We start from the raw sequence: 14,439 nt of genomic DNA on the forward strand, positions 1-14,439 counted from the left end.
CTGTAGTCAATTGGGGATGGCTGCCCTGGGCTTAGAATGAGACACTAGTGTGGTGTGTGGTGTGTATCTGGCAGTCTCTGATAGCCCTCCCGTTTTCCATCACGATGTTTGCTATGGATTTGACTGCTAATTGGAAAAATTGTGTAGCTTTCCAGTTTTCTGTTCTGATTTTTAAACACGCAGCCATGATTGAAAACAATCAAGAAGGGGACTAAATACATCGAAACAATACCCTGCTCACTTGCTTCAGAGGGATCAAACAAAGCAAGTCACGCACAGAGGGAAGTGGATTTATACGTCTCTCATTTGTAATATTATTAGTGTGATTAATGTGCAAAGACCAATATTTCCTGAAATTTGTAATTTGCCCTATTCCTTCGTGAGCTTTGTGTTTCCCAGAATAATCATGCTGATCCATTGCCTTAAAAATGTATTGAATGCCTAAGAGCTCATTTAGCCAGGGAGCAGTGTAATTGGACACAGTGGGGAAACAGCAGAGAAGCGGTTTGCTTCCCAAGGAGACGAGAATGTGGTGAGAGTGCTGGCCGGATGGAATGTCACGCCAGGAGGGACCTTGTCTCCGTTTGGTGTCACTGAACAGAATGTGCAAAGACTATTTATGGACTTAGGGCTGGAGGACAGCAGCTCATTCTCAGATGAGTGGAGGTCTCCCCTGGATTATAAAGTGTTTGTTCTTTTGAATGATGGGACCAAAGTGGGAGTCGAGCTTTTTAGCTTTTCTTCCTCTCCCCCCACCCCTCAACACAATAGCTTTCTGGTAATCCTGATAATTTTACCACTGGATTTCATCTTCATGAAATTTTGGTGTATGTGTGTGTGATCGTTTCTACCCACTTTGCCACTTAAGTAGCCGTTTTAAAAACATCTCTATTGAGGGCTTCCCTGGTGGCTCAGTGGTAAAGAATCCACCTGCCAATGCAGGAGACATGGGTTTGACCCCTGAGCGGGTAGATTCCACGTGCCGCAGAGCAACAAAGCCCGCACACCACAACTACTGAGCCTGTGCACTAAAGCCCGGGAGCCACAGCTGCTGAAGCCTACAAGCCCTAGAGCCTGTGCTCCACAACAAGAGGAGCCCGTGCTCCACAAGAGAAGCCCCTGACATGAGAAGCCTGAGCACTGCAACTGGAGAGTAGACCCTGCTTGTTGCAGCTAGAGAGAAGCCCATGCAGTCACAAAGACCCAGCACAGCCAAAAATAAGAATATATATATATATATATATATATATATATATATTTTTTTTTTACCTTTGAGACTGGCTGCCTTGTTATGCAGGCATCCAGAAAAGCATTCCTATAACCTCAGCTTTAGAAGCTGGAACAAAAGGAGGGAGCTCAGAGTCCTCAGGTCGAAACCCATTTGAGGTTCACCCTCTGTGATGTATCCACGTGCCTTTGTGCTTCTGCGTTTCCCTCCATCCTGTGCTCTCTCCTTTTCCAAAATAATTTCTTAATGCGGTGACTTTGGGGTCTTGTTCAGAGTCGCTTCTTCCTGGATTGGTATGAAGCAGCTGAGACCGGTCAACCTGTTAGATGCTAGTAACCATGGGGTAGGACTTCTGCATATTCATCACCGACAGGGAATGGGCTTTGAAAAATCTCAGTTCGATCTGGGCATTCATGATGCACAAACCCAGGGGCACCATGTCTGTTGAATTCTACAGAGCTTGCTTGGCATGTGCAGGGACCTGATCTAGACCTGCCAGGGAAAATCACATAGTCTGTTGAGGCAGGGGAGAGGGTGAGACAGAGGGAGGCTGGAAAGTAGGGATGGGCCAAAGAAGAAGTACAGTATGGGTCGTGTTGAATCTGGGTTTTATCCTACATTCACATGACGTCAGCGGCATTTCAGAGAAGTCCCTTTAGCCACAGCTTCAAGGGCGAGTTGGGGAAAGCTCAAACTGGAGGGAAGACAAAGTAAAAGAGTTGACTGAAAGAACATCTTCTTTCCATCAACTTCTATTTGGCACCAAACCGCTATCCCCCCTGGAATGCGTGGTGGCAGTGAAGTCCTACCCCTGCTCCCCACTTGTTCCAAGTTTCCCATGTGGCTACCACGTAATCTGGTTATGTCACCCGGTGCTATAGCCTTCAGGATTTCGGAGTTCACTTTGCTCTTCAGAAGGAGACAGAGAGCCTTAAGGTGGCCAGCAGGGCCTTGTGGAGCCTGCCAGGCTCCTCTGTCCATGGGATTCTCCAGGCAAGAATACTGGAGTGGGTTGCCATTTCCTCCTCCAGGGGATCTTCCCGACCCAGGAATCAAACCCATGTATCCTACATTGGCAGGTGGGTTCTTTACCACTGAGCCACCAGGGAAGCCCATCTGAAGAGTAAGTATGTTCTACCTGAGTGACTGAGTTGATGGTGGCCTCATAAACTTATGGAAAAGACACTGATGGAAAAGATGGTTGGAAAGGAGTAGAGACAGGGAGCTCCTTTCTGGTGAAGGAATATCTTGCATCTTGGTTTGGGTTGCAGCTACATGAATCCATATATGGGGCATGAATCTACACATAGGATAAATTTTCATAGAACTTCACACACACACACACACACACACACACACACACATGTGCGCTCCTGAGTAATGTCTGCTGCTGCTGCTAAGTCGCTTCAGTTATGTCCGACTCTGTGCGACCCCATAGACGGCAGCCCACCAGGCTCTACCATCCCCGGGATTCTCCAGGCAAGAACACTGGAGTGGGTTGCCATTTCCTTCTCCAATGCATGAAAGTGAAAATTGAAAGGGAAGTCGCTCAGTCGTGTCCGACTCTTAGTGACCCCATGGACTGCAGCCTACCAGGCTCCTCCGTCCATTGGATTTTCCAGGCAAGAGTACTGGACTGGGTTGCCATCAAATCCCTGTGTCTGTCACTGCATACCATTTTATCGCTAAGCAAACTCGGCTCTAACTGTTACACATGCAAAAGGAATGACTTATCCAGGGCATTCCTCAGCCAAGTGAAATGTCTAAAGAGTGCTTGGGATTTTGCTTTTGTTCTGCCTGAACCATAATAATGACAGTCATTAAAATCTTAATGGCAAGGGTGTTTTTAGTATAAACACATCTTCCTATAGATTTTGTTAAGTATTCACTCTTTATTATCTTGCTAAAACAGAAGGGTGTTGTATTGAGAAGGGGGATTCAGGAAATTACAGTGTTAGAGGACCAAAGTACGCCTTGCTTTCCCTGTGGAAGAAGTTTGTGAAAAAGAGAATGGACAGTGCTGTTTTATTTTCTTTTTAAATTAATTTATTTGGTTGCGTCAGGCCTTAGTTACAGTGCACCGGATCTTCACTGTGTGTGTGTGTGCGTGTGAGTGTGTGTGTGTACATGCCACACCTTCCAAAGCAATCGTTTTGATGGGCACTTCGGGGTTTCCATGTCCTAGCCATGGTAAATACTGCTGCTGTACACGCTGAAGTGTGTATGTCTTTCTGAATTAGAATGTTCATTTTTTTTTTTCCCCCAGATATACACCCAGGAGTGCGATTGCTGGATCATATGGTAGCTGTAGGTTTAGTTTCTTAAGGACCCTCCATACTGGTTTCCACAGTCATCCTGTATTTCGCTTTGATATTCAGTTTCCCCTGGCAAACTTAAGATTCTCCGTAAACTCTGCTTCAGGGTAATTTCTCTGGACCCCACCGCGCCGAGCACAGTGCCTTAGGGAGAGCACACACTCAGTAAATACCTGTCACGTAAGTGTCACATTCATTATAATGAATGCCTGTGCCATGGCAGAAAGATTTATGCAGTCCACCTGTTAAGAATAAATTACTCTTCTCCTCCTGACTCAAAAATTTTTTTTCTTTCTGCAAATAGGAATAATAAACATTTTTTCTACTTGTAACAAAAATATGCCCATGAGTGGTCTCTGTGGGTGCTGGTTTTCTCAGGGTCTACTAAGATGGTTCTGCAGCTTCTCTCAAAGTAACCATTGGCTGCCACCCCTGGACGGGCTCCAGCCTTGAAGTGGGGACGGGAGAACCATGTGACTGGTGAGTGGCTTCACACAGGACACTGGAGTGAGGCTCCCCCTTCTTACGCCTCCTGGAGCCTTAGAACCCTCGCTCAAGCCTCAAGACCCAAACTCACTCTTTGACAACCTGGCAAGCTTTTAGATCTCATACTTTGTCTAGGAGCACAGAGAACTTCAACCCAGACCTTCCCCCGAGGTAAACCTCGCTAGACTGCTGGTGTGCTTTAATCCTGTCCAGCTCTTTGTGACCTTACGGACTTTAGCCCCCCAGGCTCCTCTGTCCATGGGATTCTCCAGGCAAGAATGCTTAAGTGGGTTGCCATGCCCTCCTCCAGGGGATCTTCCTCACCCAGGGATCAGACAGTGTCTCTTACATCTCTTTTTTCCTGCACTGGCAGACAGATGCTGGACCGCTAGCACCACTTGGGAAGCCCAGACCACCTGAAGTTCCCCTCAGTTACTGTGACTTCACTTGTTGTGATTTTTCAGCTAAAAATCCCACTGCTGTAGGAAGGGGCTCCGCATGCCAGGGCACCAGGGTCCTGTGTACTTACAACTCAGTCTCATTTGGGCTTTCATTCCAAGTGGTCAAACTCCTACTCGTTCTTGAAGCACCCAGCTTTTGTGGGCAAAAATATGCAGACAAATGCGGCTTGTTCTTTCTCGTTTTACTTTCATGCCCCGTGTTCCCAGGGCCCTCTGCCTGTCCCTGGTGCTCATGACATCACACATCCTGATGCTTATCCTAGATTACGCAGCACAGAAGACCCTCCTTCTGACCCCCTCGCCTGCCTGACCCACCCTCCCCTTTCCATAGTGAAGCTTCTTGATGTAAATGTGTGACAGCAACTGACATCACTACTTGTCCTCCTGGGAAGCAAAAGCAAATCTCAACAGCCTGAATATAAACAACGAATGAAGAGAAGTCCCCAAACCCACCTCCACTGGGACAGATAAAAAAAAAAAAAAAAAAACACAAGAAGGAAATCTCCATTCAAACTATGGACTATCAGAATGTCCAGTGAAGCCACGTCTGCGAAGCTGTGTCTTTTGTTTTTTTACAGTGGGTTTAGCACCAAAATCACTGCAGATGATGACCACAGCCATGAAATTAAAAGATGCTTACTCCTGGGAAGAAAAGCTATGTCCAACATAGACTGTGTATTAAAAAGCAGGGACATTACTTTACCAACCAAGGTCTGTCAAGTCAAAGCTATGGTTTTTCCAGTGGTCATGTATGGATGTGAGAGTTGGACTATAAAGAAAGCTGAGCACCGAAGAATTGATGCTTTTGAACTGTGGTGTTGGAGAAGAATCTTGAGAGTCCCTTGGACTGCAAGGAGATCCAACCAGTCCATCCTAAAGGAAATCCTGAATATTCACTGGAAGGACTGATGCTGAAGCTGAAGCTTCAATACTTTGGCCACCTGATGCGAAGAACTGACTCATTAGAAAGACCCTGATGCTGGGAAAGAGAAAGATTGAAGTCAGGAGGAGAAGGGGACAAAAGAGGATGAGATGATTGAATGGCATCACCGACTCAATGGACATGAGTTTGAGTAAGCTCCAGGAGTTGGTGATGGACAGAGAAGCTTGGCGTGCTGCAGTCTGTGGGATTGCAGAGAGTTGGACATGACAGAGCAATTGAACTGAACTTGTATAAGGACTATTAGAATGTTGCTGGCAGAACTCTTACTGTCCACACGGGTAGTAGATTTTTAAAATGTGGAAGATCAAGCACACTGTTGTGAACATTGAACATCACTTTATAAGTGTGTCTGTGGTAGTTAATAAATTGTCAAAAATAATAAGACTTCTGCCAAGAATAGAAGCTATAAATAGAAAAAAAATCAGAGGAGACTGCTGTGAATTTTTTTTGAAAGATAATTTTCCTTGTAAATAATTTCTATGAGGAATACACAACCCTTCAGAGGTCAAATCTACATTCCCAGCTCCTGAAGTGAACAGTCTCTGAATTAGAATGCTCCCAAAGATGTGGAGTTAAATAGAGACACAGCTACAGGGTGGCCATTACTTAAGTAACTTAATGAACACTGATACGGAGGAAATAAATCAAATGCAAACAATCAACACCAATCAAGGAAGCTGAGCATTTTGGGCACTTAAAATGTATTAAATGAGTGTTTCAATCACAGTGGGTACTTTTGCACAAACCCTCTTAATCAGCTAGCATCGTTTCCACCAAAGTGGCCCTTGCATGTAAATATGGTGGTCTGAAAAAAGCTGGTCCATTCCCACGCAAACACCATTAGGAATGGAAATTCTGCTGGGCGTTTTCACTGATAGGATAAACAACAGCAGATGCATTGGGAAAGGTCAGTGAAAATCACGTTTAGGAAAAAGGCATGGAATGATATTTTGCACATGGTTGCAAAGATAAGAATTTCAAGGATTTCCCTGGTGGTCCAGTGGCTACGACTCTGCACTCCCAATGCAGGGGGTCCAGGTTCAATCCCTGGTCAGGGAACTGGATCCCGCATGCCACAGCTAAGAGTTTGCGGGCTGCAGCTAAAGATCCCACATGCCACAATTAAGACCTAGCACAGCCAAATAAATAAATGTCGATACTTAAAAGAATGAAACAAACACAGTAGAGTGATATGAAGAGCATGTTTCTAAAAACTGAACCCATAAAACAGATGGACATTTAAAAAAAATAAGAATTTCAAACATAGAATAAAATTTAAGGTCTCTTTCCAGGTGGCCAGGTCACCTTCAGCAACCATTTTTGGCTTCTTATGTATTTTTTCATGAAAGTTCTAGTCATATAAAAGTTCTTATATGTGCATCTTTATTTGTATATTTATTATGTTATGCATGTGCATAATTATCAGTACATAGTACTTAGTACATAAAGTACAGTAATGCTTTTAAGAATATAAACCATACATATATAGCTTATATTTCTATATGATTTAATGAAATATATGTGTGTGTATACATATGTAGGCGTGTATGTTTATGTTTATCATCGACTCAATGGACATGAACTTGTGCAAACTCTGGGAGACAGTAGAGGGCAGGGAAACCCGGTGTGCTGCAGTCCATGGGGTCACAAAGAGTTGGACACAACTCAGTGACTGAACAATGATGTATATGTGTGTATACATGTATATGTGTATACATATATGATATATATATGTGTATATACAACACACACACATATATATGGTTTGTTTAAATAAGTGTATACTCAACTCATTGTTTTATACCTTACTCTTGGTATTTAATGATGCATCATGAAGATCTTCCTGTATCTGCTTGTATCAGTTCAGTCGCTCAGTCATGTCTGACTCTGTGACCCCATGGACTGCAGCATGCCAGGCTTCCCTGTCCATCACCAGCTCTCAGAGCCTGCTCAGACTCATGTCCATCAAGTCAGTGATGACATCTAACCATCTAATCCTCTGTCATCACCTTCTCCTCCTGCCTTCAATCTTGCCCAGCATCAGAGTCTTTTCCAATGAGTCAGTTCTTTGCATCAGGTGGCCAAAGTGTCGGAGTTTCAGCTTCAGCATCAGCCCTCCAGTTGGCCTATATAGGTCTATTGCATTCTGCTTAAGGTTTATGTATTATTTTATTGTGTGAGTTCATCATTATTTATATAACCATTCCCTTGTAAGGTAGCTAGATTATGTCCAGTCTAGCCAGATTATGTCTAGGAACTAGAGCTCCTAAACACACACAAATACATATACACACATTTAAATATAGAGTTGGAATTACTTGGGATTTTAAAAGCCAAATACTTTGATTCCAAGTATATATTCCATTTCCAGATATACCCCCCACACACATACATATTCATATGTTCCACTTTACATGTAATATTCTGCCTAATTCTCATTTACATATTAGTGTTGCATCTGTTTTATAGACTGTGCATCAGAGAATCAGAGGGGGTTAAATAATTTGCCAGAGTTCACCCAGATAATAAACACATGGCCCTTCTTTTAAACCCAGGTCTCCTTTTAGTTTCAACTTTATTCATCTTTAATCACTGTACTGCAGTTTGAATGTTTGATCAATGTGAAAAGAGTCATAATTGTATACGTTTCAAAGAACATGTATAACCCACCTCAAATTCAAAATGGCACATAATCCAGACCCGACCCATCAGGGCATCCCACACATTGGCCTCAAAAATGACTCAGGGATGAGTACCTGGTCTAGACAGACCACTGAAACACGATTCAGAATTTTCTGGACAAATCACCTTGATTTGTCTGATTTAGAAATTGTGAGGATGGGAGATGGCACCGTGATGAGAGATGCTGCCCGTTCCCCAAACTGGACATAATGTAACTGCCTTACAAGGGAATGGTTATATAAATGATGATGAGGATGGTACAGGGATGTCGAGAAAATCTGGAAGAAATCATACAGACACGTGTGTTTCAGTTATTACATAGGACAGTAACGCCTTCTTCCCAACCCTCTTGATGCACTTTGGGTTGGGTTTTCTTCCGCTTTGTCCCTTAGAGCCCTGACTTATGTAGACTTCTCTCTTTCAGTTTCCAGTGTGTCCATATATGTACTCATCCTTACTAATATCTTTGGCAATTGACTTTTCAATATAAAATGAATAATATCTGTCTTGCCATCATCCTTTCTAACCTGCTCTCTGCTCTCCTTTCAGTTATTTCACTAAGACTCCCATTTGGTTATGTCACGCTCTTTATCAAACATTTTGGTGACCTGTCAGCTTCTGCAGAGTGAACTCTCTTTGTTTTAGCTTGGTAGTCAAGGCCTGTGGATATCTGGTCAACCCCGTCTTCACGTTTCGGCTCCCCTACTCTCCTCAAGTGTGCCTGTTCCAGAGAGATCAGACAACTCACTGTCCTTCCCAAAGACAACAGGTATCTTCATGACTTTATGCCTGTGCTATGCTGTTTCCTCCTTCATGAGTTACTTTTTTCCTCAGCCTGTCTTGGTGTATTCCAGTCTCCTTCTTTAAAGTGAATGCTCATTTTTCAGGAGATCTGGAGCCTTTAATACCTCTGACAGAATGATATGTATTATATTAGATCAAAGTTAGTCATTCATATGTCTTCTTCATGCCCTTGTTTGAGGGTTCCCTGGCAGCAACTGTGTCTTCATCTGTGAGTCCCTAGGGTGCATAACATTGCCGAATCAGAACAGAAGCTAATGCCTGTGAATGAACTGACAGATAAATGAATGATTGGATGAACGATGCATATTTTCCCCTCTCTCTTTTTTTAAACAGCTGGCTTTTGTTTATTTTTAACCTTTTTATTTTGTGTTGAGGTATAGCTGATTAATAAACCATGTTGTGATAGTTTCGGGTGAACAGCAAAGGGTCTCAGCCGTACGTATACATGTATCCATTCTTCCCAAACCCCCTTCCTATCCAGGCTGCCAGATAACGTTGAGCAGAGTTCACTGAACTCTACAGTAGGTCCTGGCTGGTTATCCATTTTAACTATAGCAATGGGTACCTGTCCATCCCAAACTCCATAACTATCCCTTCCCCCTGACCTTCCCACTGCCAACCATACATTGGTTCTGTAGGCGTACGCGTCTCTTTCTGCTTATTCTCTATTTGTAAGTCAGTCACATGGGTTTATGAATATAAGCAAAAGTGATTGCTTTACTTTTTTTTCTTATTTGTACTATGTTGCAGGTTTTAAGTCTTCCGACTGCTGTGAGGATTCTTTAATCAGACACTAAATACCTCACCAGATACATTTACTTTGAGGATATTGATGATGGCTTTTATGGTGATTTGAGATCTTTCTAAGGCTTTGTATATGCATCAATTATTTCATTTTTCATTTATCTATTTGTTGACTTTTATTAAACACTTCATAGAGTCCAGACCTTGGTCCAGGCCACAGCTGGCCAAAGACAACAAAAGTGTACTTTCTACCTCTAGGAATAACACAGTCTCTAGCCCAGCTCTTTTACAACTGGATCTCTTTGCTGCCCTCCACACACAAATAATAATCACTACTTTTTAATAACCGTCTGTGTGTTAACAGTCATGTGGGTACTTTATGTATGCTCATGATGACTCTCTTAACAACTCCGAGAGTTGTCAAAAACCTTATGTTGTGGAGGAAGAAACAGAAGCTCAGAAGCTGAAGTGTCTTGACTGAGAACTCAGCAGTGGAGCTGGCATTTGAACCATAATTTATTGATGTCAGTGCTGCTACCCCATAATGCCTTTCCATGTTCATGTTCTTCTTTCAACCAGACCTCTTGACATGAAATTTCTTTTTTCCTTAGACAAATGTTTAAGTTCTCCCAAGCCCACTCAGAAGATTATTTTAATGAAAATATTCTGCTTACCATGACTTCTCTCCTTCCTAAATTTTCTTTTACTGAAGTATTTTATCTTTCTTAGAAGTCCTTTTCCATATCCATATTTTTGGTATCTGTATAGTTAGAAGTATTTTGATTGCAAGCAATAGAAACCTATTTCATGCTGCTTTTAACAAAAGGAAGTACAGATATCTAAGTGACCTCAGACTATATTAGATACTGGATTTGGGAAGATTTTGTGTTAGCCTACAAAGTTTAATTGAAAGCACATGGAGAAGAGGGCATGGAGGATGAGATGGTTGGATAGCATCTGACTGAAGGCAAAAGGAGAAGAGGGTGGCAAAGGATGAGATGGTTGGGTAGCAACACCAACTCAAGGGACATGAACTTGGGCAAACTCAGAGCGATGATGTGTGGCAGGGAGGCCTGGCATACTGCAGTCCATGGGATTGCAAAGGGTTGGACATGACTTAGCTACTGAACACCACCACCACCAAAGTCTACTAAGTGAATTCAGGAATGAAGGTATCAGAGACTGGACCCTAAGATTTGGGGCTGAAGCCAGTGGCCCAATACTGAGAAGATATTCCCTTTTTGTGCTCCCCTCTTATCTCCACTTGTCTCTGCCTCTTGGTGGATGGGCAGTGTCAGACGATACACTTCCCCTAAACACCCAAGAAAGAATGAGGAGGCAAATCCAACAGTTTATCTTTTGAGCATCATGATATCTGCCTTCCCCCAAAGTGTGGGTCAGAAGAATCCCTGGAAATAACCTCCAATGACTTGGCTTTGAGCTTGTCCTTCACTGGGCCTTTGATGCTTGGGAGGAGAGTGATATTGTACTTGCCAGCTCTGTGATGACATCATGGGTTGAAGTCATTGGCCAAAAGCAAGAGGGATGATCCCGCCAGCAGAGAGGACATGAGAAAATACGCTGGGAAATGAAATATTAGATGCCGTAGTCCATGATAGAAGGAAGAGGCAGGATTTGTACTAATATAATTATATGTGGACAGCAGGTAGAGAGCATTTGTCCCAGTCTGTCTGGTACTGCCTTAGTTTATGTCTTCTCCTGGAATCCTGTCCAGGACAGCACTTGTCACTCTCAAAAAACATCCAGGTTAGATGATATATGATGTTGCCACTCTAACACTCCAATACAATGTGTGAAATTGTGGCTGTCTTGGGAAACTCAGTGAATGGTCTTTATTCCCTTGTCCCCAGGATCATTCCAGACATATAACAGTCCCCCAGTCTTCCATGGGTTGAGAAGTAACGTAAGAGTATTGAACCAAGCCATGGTCTGGAGTCAGATGGGCACTTCTCTCGTTTCGATTCTGATAGATAGTTGGCTACTTAGGTGATCTGGAGCCATCAGAACACCTGTCTGAGCCTCACCTTTAAAACAGTAGAATTATCAGATGCCGCATCTCCTTCACTAAAGTGTTAGCAAGGGGAAATTTGCTGATGCTTTGGATTGTACAGTTCTGTCCTAATTGTAGTAGTAGTATTAACAGCCACCATAAAATTTGAGTGTTCATCTATCTAGACATCTTGCCAAAGTCTTTGCATGAATTACCTCATCTTGTCAACAGAACAGCCCTATTAGTATCTGTATTACAGATGAGAACACTGGAGCACACAAAAGCAAAGATATGTGCCTAAAGTCATGGGGCAAAGACTCGACAAAGGTCAGATTCAAACATGGACCAAGGCTGTTCAGTGCTGGGCAGTGTTGAATTACTTTCAGATAGGGAGTGTGTGTGAAAGAGAGAGAGAGTTTTCATTCCCAACTCTGCCTTATTCCCCTGACTTGGCTCAGAGGAAGTCAGCGGCCACATAATCCTGAGGAGTCACTGTCCCCCAAGATGGCAGAGCTGACCCGCACTGCTTAATGGCTCTGGGATGACCCCTTACCGAGGGACGTCTGTCCCTTTGTTCCGTGACATTGATGTTACTGTCAGTTGACAGTGAGCTTTATCATCAATCTGTTCAAGTACAAAAGGCCACTGTTCGGAAACTGTCATTAAAAGCAGCCTCTCTCTTTTTAAAAGCAATCTCTCCTTCTATTCCTTCCTTAATAGGAACCAGTGTACCAGAAAAGGCTGACCTTAAGTTGAGCCTGTTTAGGTTTTTTTTTTTTTTTTTTTAAGACATAGAATAGGTTATGTTTTTAATGTATTTAGGATTGGAGGCACAGAATTAGAATGGAGCTGGAGGTAGAAGAAAATAGAAGCCAGGGTGGGAGAGAAGAGTGGTGGCCTTGGGTTTTCTTTGCTCTTGGATAATGGGCATTTCTTGTTAAATCAACTCAGTCTATTTCACAACCTGTCCCCTGGTGATGTATATACTCTTTGGACAGGGCTGTGGGCTGCCTAAAGATCTCTTTTAGCCATAGGACATGAGTATAAATAAGCTTTATGTAGTTACAGCTGCTAAGAGAGATTATGGATAGAGTGTCTTCTAAAAGGATAGGGCAGTGTGTTGATTGTTACGGGGACGTGGGGAAGGAGAGACAAGAGATGATCCCGAAGGGAGAGGTTGGGTGAGTTCTACTGAACAAAATTCCCCTGTGATCTTTGTCACTTTTTAACAGCCCTTTGGGGAGGTGATTTTATTTTAATTGAAAAAAATAGAGATATTTGTGGTTGAAAAGTGGCTCAGCATGGAAGTTAAGAGCACAAGTTTTGCAACCAGACATCCCTGGTTTAGCCTTAAATCCCAGATTTAGCCTTTGTCATATATGTGCATCACACAACTAGCATGTAAGTTGCTTAATCTCTCTGTGCCTATCTCCATGGCGATGACTGTACACGTTAGCTGGGAAGATGAAATGAAAGGAGGTGACACATGGAAAGAGTTTAGAGAAGAACTTGGCAGATCATGAGGGCTCAGCCAACATGTATTCATTTTTATGCATTTTATTTTTCAAAATTAGTTTATTACTTTTTGTTTTGTTTTGTTTTTTGGCTATGTGGTGTCATCTGTGGGATCTTGCTGCCCTGACCAGGGATCCAACCTGTGTCCCCTACATTAGAAGCATGGAGTCCTAACCATCGGACACCCAGAGAAGTCTCCAACATTTGTTCTACTTATTCGTTCTTATCCTTTGTTCTTTGTCTTCTTAATATTTATTATTTGTTCTTATTTATGGGTACATGGACATAAATAAGGCCATGACAAAAATAAAAAATTGATTCTTTCACACTTTGAATGTGCAATGAAGGAGGCCCAGTTGGGGTTTAATTATTGGTAGTTGACTGCTTATTGCTGTTGTTGAGTCATTAAGTCATATTTGACTCTTAATGACCTCATGAACTGCAGCATGCCAGGCTCCCCTATCCTTCACTGCTGCTGCTGCTAAGTCGCTTCAGTTATGTCCGACTCTGTGCGACCCCAGAGACGGCAGCCCACCAGGCTCTGCCGTCCTTGGGATTCTCCAGGCAAGAACACTAGAGTGGGTTGCCATTTCCTTCTCCAATGCATGAAAGTGAAAAGTGAAAGTGGAGTCATTCAGTTGTGTCTGACTCTTAGCGACCCCATGGACTGCAGCCTACCAGGCTCCTCTGTCCATAGGATTTTCCAGGCAAGAGTACTGGAGTGGGGTGCCATTGCCTTCTCCAATCCTTCACTACTTCCAAGAATTTGCTCAAATTCATGTCCATTGAGTCAGTGATGCTATCAAACCATTTCATCCTGTGCCACCCCCTTTTCCTCCTGCCCTCAAACCTTTCCAGCCTCAGGGTCTTTTCCTGTGATTCAGATATTTGCATCAGGTGGCCAAAGTATTGGAGCTTCAGCTTCAACATCAATCCTTCCAGTGAATATTCAGGGTTGATTTCCTTTAAGATTGACTGGTTTGATCTCCTTGTGAGGAGGGAGCATTTGAGTAGAGACCAAACAGATGAGAGGAACTCAGTTGTAGGTCAAGCATCTTCATGAAAGGAAACAGAAGGTGCCTAGGTTCTGAGGAAGGAAAAGAGATTGGTGTGTTGGAGAAGCTGAAAGAACCCAGGTTGTTGGAGTGTGATGGGCATGGGGCAGCCAGATTAAAGGGAACGCAGGGAGGCAAAGGCCAGACCATTGGGGTGTGCAGCCAAGGTGAGGGCATGGGTTGCATCTTTTGTTT

The 14,439-nt window shown here is 43.2% G+C and overlaps 1 protein-coding gene and 1 non-coding gene across 9 annotated transcripts in view; both read left to right on the forward strand.

Moving 5' to 3' along the window:
- The window catches only part of RBFOX1 (RNA binding fox-1 homolog 1), a 2,444,696-nt gene that overhangs the window by 935,021 nt on the left and 1,495,236 nt on the right, over positions 1 to 14,439 (forward strand). The gene's annotated exons all lie outside the window — the stretch shown is intronic.
- Positions 6,420 to 6,492, forward strand: TRNAG-CCC (transfer RNA glycine (anticodon CCC)). Its single transcript has one exon. It is a non-coding gene; the product is annotated as a tRNA-Gly (tRNA).

This window comes from Bos javanicus, chromosome 25 (genome assembly GCF_032452875.1).
Source record: "Bos javanicus breed banteng chromosome 25, ARS-OSU_banteng_1.0, whole genome shotgun sequence".
NCBI classification, from domain to species: domain Eukaryota; kingdom Metazoa; phylum Chordata; class Mammalia; order Artiodactyla; family Bovidae; genus Bos; species Bos javanicus.